Source organism: Ammospiza nelsoni, chromosome 15 (genome assembly GCF_027579445.1).
Source record: "Ammospiza nelsoni isolate bAmmNel1 chromosome 15, bAmmNel1.pri, whole genome shotgun sequence".
NCBI classification, from domain to species: Eukaryota; Metazoa; Chordata; class Aves; order Passeriformes; family Passerellidae; genus Ammospiza; species Ammospiza nelsoni.
Genome location: NC_080647.1, coordinates 4,836,290 through 4,842,363, shown reverse-complemented (window position 1 = coordinate 4,842,363; position 6,074 = coordinate 4,836,290). Strand labels below are relative to the sequence as shown.

The window sequence follows — 6,074 nt, the reverse complement described above, 5'->3', positions numbered from 1 at the left end:
CAATCCCTGATGAATCTGCTGCTCCATCCCTGGGACAGAAATGGAGTGGCACAGGAGAAAACAACACATAAATAATGAGAGTTCACCAAAACCTGAGGTCACTGGGAAGTTGCGTTCATCCCAGCCCTTCTTAGGACTGGTTTAAGAACTTGTTTTTATATTAATTTTATTAAATATGTGGGTAATTTTAGCTGGAAGGAAAATAAAACCACATAACAGCAGTGTTTTGAGGAAAATAGGTAATTTAGACCACCCCTATGACCTGTGTTTTTACAGCACAAATGGAGGTGCAGGTAAATGCACATTGTTAATGTAAAGCACTTTGTATTTTGTGATTCATTTTTATGTAGTTTTGCCCATGGAAAAAACACTGTCCATGTTCTTTCCCCCCAGCATTTGTTAAACTGGTTTAACCCACAATTTAAGTAACTTCTCAAAATTAATTTCTCTCTGTAGGAAGAAAGATGTTCCTACAGAATACCTTTTAGGGGCAAAATCTGTTAATTTCTAAAAAGATGAGACAAATACATTTATTACTAACTTAAATACTATTTTAATTCAATTTTATTTTAATTTACATGTTGTAATCCATGACCTGCTTTGGATTTATTTATATTTGAAAGATGCTAAGTCCCATTATGACTTTGAGTAAAACTCCATCAGCTGCACTGGAGCTGTGCCCATTTTCACTAGGAGGAAAAATGCCTCAGTGAACTCCAATTCCTTGGGGAAAATCCCTGGAAAGGTGCTTTTCCAGCCTGCTGAAGGGCAGCAGCTGGAATCCATTACCAAGGAAAGCAGTGCCATATTTTACAGGGCAGACATCCACGGCCAGATTCTGCCTGGAGTTGATTTTTATCCCCATGCCAGAAAATCTGATGTTGGAGGAGAAATACTGGCAGGGAATTTTTACCTTCATATCCAGCTTTGATTCTCTGTTCCCACAGAGGAATATTCACCAGGTCCTGGGACCCAGCCCCTGTAGAAACCCGGACTCTTTATTTACATTTCCCCAATTAATCCTGCAGACAGGATGTTCCCCAGCCTGCCTCAGTTGTGGGAATTAAACCCCTCTAGAAAGTGACTTCATCAGCCTGGAGGATAATTAGGATTTTTATACATTACCAATTTTTCTGAGACTTATTAAATAGTCAAATGGTGATATCTAGTGGTGGTTTCCTTTAGTACCTTCCAGGTCAGGATTTCCAGGGCTTTACGACCATTTTGCAATGAAATCTCAAAGTCTGTCTTTCTCTGGAGGGAGGATTATTTCCCATGAAAACAATGCCCAGGTGTGCAGAACAGCAACTCCCATCAATTAATGTTCTATTTCAGTTAAAATAAAGAAAGACTTAAAGCCTGCAAGGCCAAACCCTTCATTTTGTGACAGAAAATTCTGACTGTCAGAAAAATCTCAAACACCAAATATTTGTATTTTTCATTCATCTCTCTTTTAATCAGGAAAAAGCTGTTAAACAAATGAAGCTAAATCTGAGTAGCTTATTTTTTCACCTGAAATGTAAAATATTAAACTACTTTTAGTGGGTTGAAATCTGCTTTTTAGAAGAGTGTTCTTTCTTTCTTGCTCTCCACTAGTTTATACATAGCATGGCAAAACTGATTTTTTTTCCGCTCTGTTTTGTTCCTGTTTTAAATACAGATTTCAACAATCCAGATATTTGATTGTAATTACCCTAATTTTCTTTTCTTTACCAGAACATCCTCACCATTTAATCCTTGCCTGCTTTTCTTTTGAGTTTATTTATTTGTGATAATCCCATAAATCTGTTGGGAATATAAATCACTTGTGAGGGTCAGTGGTTGTTTGGTAAATGAGTGCCCAGGTGCTAATGAACCTTTGACTCCCATATTCACCATCATGAGGGGGAAATAAAAGGGTTTAGTGTGGAGCTGTGAATCCCAGGAGGTTGAAGATTTTTCCTTTTCCATCCTGGTCCATGTAGGGCTTGTGGATATTCCCCTTCACTTGGGAGCTGTGCTCTTGGGAAGGTAAAAAATCTGAAGGAATATTTGATATACTGGAGCAAAGTGGGAGCAGATTTGTGTGTGGAGCTGAGTTATTGAAACTTGTTGGGAGTTCTGTGTGATCTGTGTCCATCAAGGCTTTGTTTTGCTCGGGATGTTTGTTTGGGGCTCTCTTTGGAGCAGAGAATTTGTTGCTATTTTTACAGCCCTTTAAACTGCAACGCCTTGGGAACAATGTGGCATCTCAGCACTTTCCTGGGGGTTCCTTTGGTGGTGCTTCCGAAACAAAGGTGAGTGAGGAGCTTCCCCTGGAGAAGGGAAGCTGCAGGACCCTGAGGAGCTGGGGCTGAAACCACCCCCAGAAGAAGAACTGGGGCTTGCAGGGTTTTTTTGTGTCCCACCACTGCTGCTCCTCCTTGAGGGTAAGTGGGAACAGCATCTTCCCTAAGTGTGGCTCTGGTTGCGTAAAGCTGAAATATGGGCTCTGGGATCTGTGGAACTGGATGATTTTTGAGGTCCCTTCCAACCCAAACCAGTCTGCCATCCCATTATTTTTTTATCTTTCCTCTCTTTCTCCCCACACTGGTACAGGAAGGGTTTTCCTGCCTCTCCTGTGTTGGGGCACAGAGGCTTTGCTTTCCTGGGCTCTGGTTTGCTATTTTGGGATCCTTCATCCTCCTCAAAAAAGTTTCTAATTTTGTGCAATAATACAATTTCCTAATCTGCTGTGTTGCTGTTTCTTGTTCTCATTCCCCATCTGCAGTGATTACACACTTCTGTTTTCCATTGCCAAATTTCCAAGACCCATGGACCATTTATTCCCTTTCTCTTTGTAGCTCAACCATACAAAGTTGATATTTCAATAATTAATTACTAATCTGAGAGGTAACAAAAGTTAACAAAGATGGGTGAGAGAACATCCAGACCTGCTGCTATCACTTTTTTTTTTCCTTAAGCTGTGTTGGTTCTTTGTTTCAAATCAGTGAGATTTATGAATGCAATGGAATAGGGAACAGAACTGCAAACTAATTTCTTAAAAATCTTGCCTTGAAGTTTTAAACTACCAAATTTTGTTCCTCTTTCTTGGTTATTGAATTATAAAAAACCCTTTCCTAAAATAGAAAGCAAAACATTCATGTTGCCCATGTTAAATTTATACAAATCAAGAGTGTGAAATGCTGTGTATGGATATTGGTGCTGATGTTTGCACAGCTCTGCTCCAGCTCAGCCATCAAACAGCAAGGACAGGTCACTGATCACAGGCAAATGGCTTGGGGACAGTTTTATTGAATATTTTTATATAACAAAAGCATCCTTGGAAATAACCACCTGCTTATGTTTATTCCACTAAGAGAAACAAAAGGCTGGTAAAAGAATTCAGGGAACATTTGGATTTCTCCTGACAATGTGTGGGACCAGGGTGTGGTGTCCTGGGGGCAGCCAATAAATGGGAACTCATCTCTACCCTGAGGTGAAATCCTTTAATTAAATATTCCAGATCTCATTATTAAGGAGGCAGAATGTGCTCACACCTCTGCTGAGATGTATTCTTTTAACTTGTTCCTTATCAATATTCCAGCTGCTCCATGTAGCTCTGTTTGAATCCTCCTCAAACCCAGATTTCTGACTGGGATCACTGATGTTCTGTTGAACCTCAGCCTGCCTGGGTGCCCACAGGGCTCCCCACTGTCTGCAGCCCCAGGTCACTTCTCAGTGTCCCCATGGCTTGTGATGTGCTGATGGGCCCCACGTGGTGGCTCGGGGGTTTCCAGGGTTTCCTCTTCCTGCTGCCCCCAAGAGCTGTGGGTGGGATCCTTCCCAGAAGGGGAAGTGGGATGGGTGGCTTGGAGGTTTTTAGGGTAAGCTTAAAAAAAAAAAAAAAAAAAAAGTTTACTTCTAAAAAGGGGAAAAAAAAAAAAAAGGTGGTAATACTTAAACATCTCCTGGGTGCTCCCAAATATCTGTCCCAGAGGAGCAGGAATCTGAATTTTGGTCACTGATATCGCATCCCACAATAACTCTGTTCTTTTTTTCATTCCACTAGGAGCAAGGTGCCCATCAGCACAATTGTGAGGATCAAAATCCAGCCTGGAGACTGAAAAATGCAGGGAAGAGCATTGCATTAGGGGAAAAATGAAAGCCTGTCCATAAACATCGGATCAAATGGTGCTCACATGAAAAAGTGGATCAATAATATCAATAGCCATTACCAGAGGAACAGCACGAATTCTGTTATCATAGAACTTTGGAAAAACGTTTTGTCTTTGGCTTTTGGCTTGTTTGTAGGTAAAATACAATGAACTTGGTGGTCTTACAGGTCTTTTCCAGCCTTAATGATTTTATAAGGCAGCTTTCTTTGAAAAATGAAGCATATTTTAAAATTATCCTCCCTGTTGACCTTCCTCAAATTCTGTCCCCGCTCTGCTGGGTTTTTTTTCTGATTCCATCATTAAATAAATATAGATTCTACACACAAAAGCAGTTTCCAGGATGCTGTTGAACTGCAAGGCTTTTCCCCCCTCCAAGATGCAAGCATTTTGATTTTGGCTTAAGGAAAGTGTAGGTGAGCATTAACTGTTTGCTTTTTTATTTTGTAAGAATAGCAAAAGACAAAATGGAGCATTTGGGGATGGAGGGGAATGGGAGGTTGGCAGAACTCCTTTCCCATGCTGCCAAATGGAACAAGTCCTCAAACCCTTAAGTTTAACACCCAATATTTCAACAGAAAGAGGAAAATATGATGGCTTGGGACGTGAGCCCAGGCTCGGAGCTGCTTCCATTGCTCTTCCTCTGGCTAAATAATTGCTTAATTACTTCTTAATTGCTGTCAAGAGCACTGTTCTCCCTTCTTCAGAGTAATGAGTGATTTCTTGTTAGATATTGGAAAGAATTCCCTCCCTGTGAGGGTGGTGTGGCCCTGGCACAGGTTTTCCAGAGAAGCTAAGGCTGCCCTGGAAGTGCCAAGAGATGGAGCTTGGAGCAACCTGGGACAGTGGGAGATGTCCCAAGGATGGAGGGTTGGAATGAGATGAGCCTTAGGGTCCCTTCCAACCCAAACCATTGTCAGATTCAATGAAATCCAAGTGAACCCTGGTAAAGCAGAAAGAAGTTGCTCCTTGAGGGTGTCACTGCATCCCTCCTGCCTTCCAAAGTGTATCCTCCTCTTGCTTTGCAAAGGGATGAGGAGCAGGGAGTGGTGCTGAGGATCTGTGTCCTGGGCCCCACAGCTCAGAAGTGGGTCAGTCACCAGCCTGTCACTGGCACTCCCTTTTGGTGTCACTTAGGGAGCAAATAGGCCATCGATCCGTCTGGCAGCAGCCCCAGATTTTAATTACCAGTGTTCTCTGGGCTAAATCTGTGCCTCTTGAAGAATCATCAGACTAAATGAAGCTTTAAAATGAAGGAATTTGACCCAATACGTTTTTCCTCCACTGTTTTGTTAAACACTGTTGCAACTACCCTTATTTTTCCAATGATTCTGAGCAACTCAGTTTTTGATGCTGTTTTCAAGAGAGTTGAAAATAACTTTTCCTGTTAATCTCTTTTATAGGAAGCTTTAAGCAATTGTAGACCCTTATTTGTCCCACACAGGTGCCCTCTGTTCCTGCAGCTCTGTATTTAGCCCAACAAACTGGGTGCTTTGCTTGTTTCACCAAATGAAAACCGATTTCCAGTGATGTTTGTGTTGTGTTCTTTGCGTGGACATTGCAGAAATCCAGGGAAGCCCCGTGTGTGATGGAGCTGTTTCAGGATGGGGGTTTTTTGTGGGATGTGGGTCTGTTCTAACAGCAGTGAAGGTTATTTTGTTCCCTCCAAGAGAGGTTTGTGAGGGACTGGGAGCCAAAACACATCAAGAGCTGGGACTAAAACGTGAGTTGTACCATTGGTCTGAGGGCACGTGAGGCATTTCCTCAATGAAGCATCCACAGGAGGAGCCCCTATTTAGGCACATGGCACCAAAAAAGCACCACTCTCCAGTGGGATCTCCCAGCTGGAAGCTGATGGACCAGGGAGTGAAACCAGCCTGAGGTGGAACAATTGCTCCTCCCTTTGCATCCCTCCCCCATGAGCTCTGGTGCCTCCAGCAG

The 6,074-nt window shown here is 42.2% G+C and overlaps 1 long non-coding RNA gene across 1 annotated transcript; it reads left to right on the top strand.

Moving 5' to 3' along the window:
* The first annotated feature begins 1,899 nt into the window (after positions 1-1,899).
* LOC132080196 (uncharacterized) lies at positions 1,900-4,464 on the top strand. Its single transcript, XR_009419514.1, has 3 exons — positions 1,900-2,010; positions 2,193-2,276; positions 4,031-4,464. It is a non-coding gene; the product is annotated as an uncharacterized LOC132080196 (long non-coding RNA).
* Positions 4,465-6,074: the final 1,610 nt, after the last annotated feature.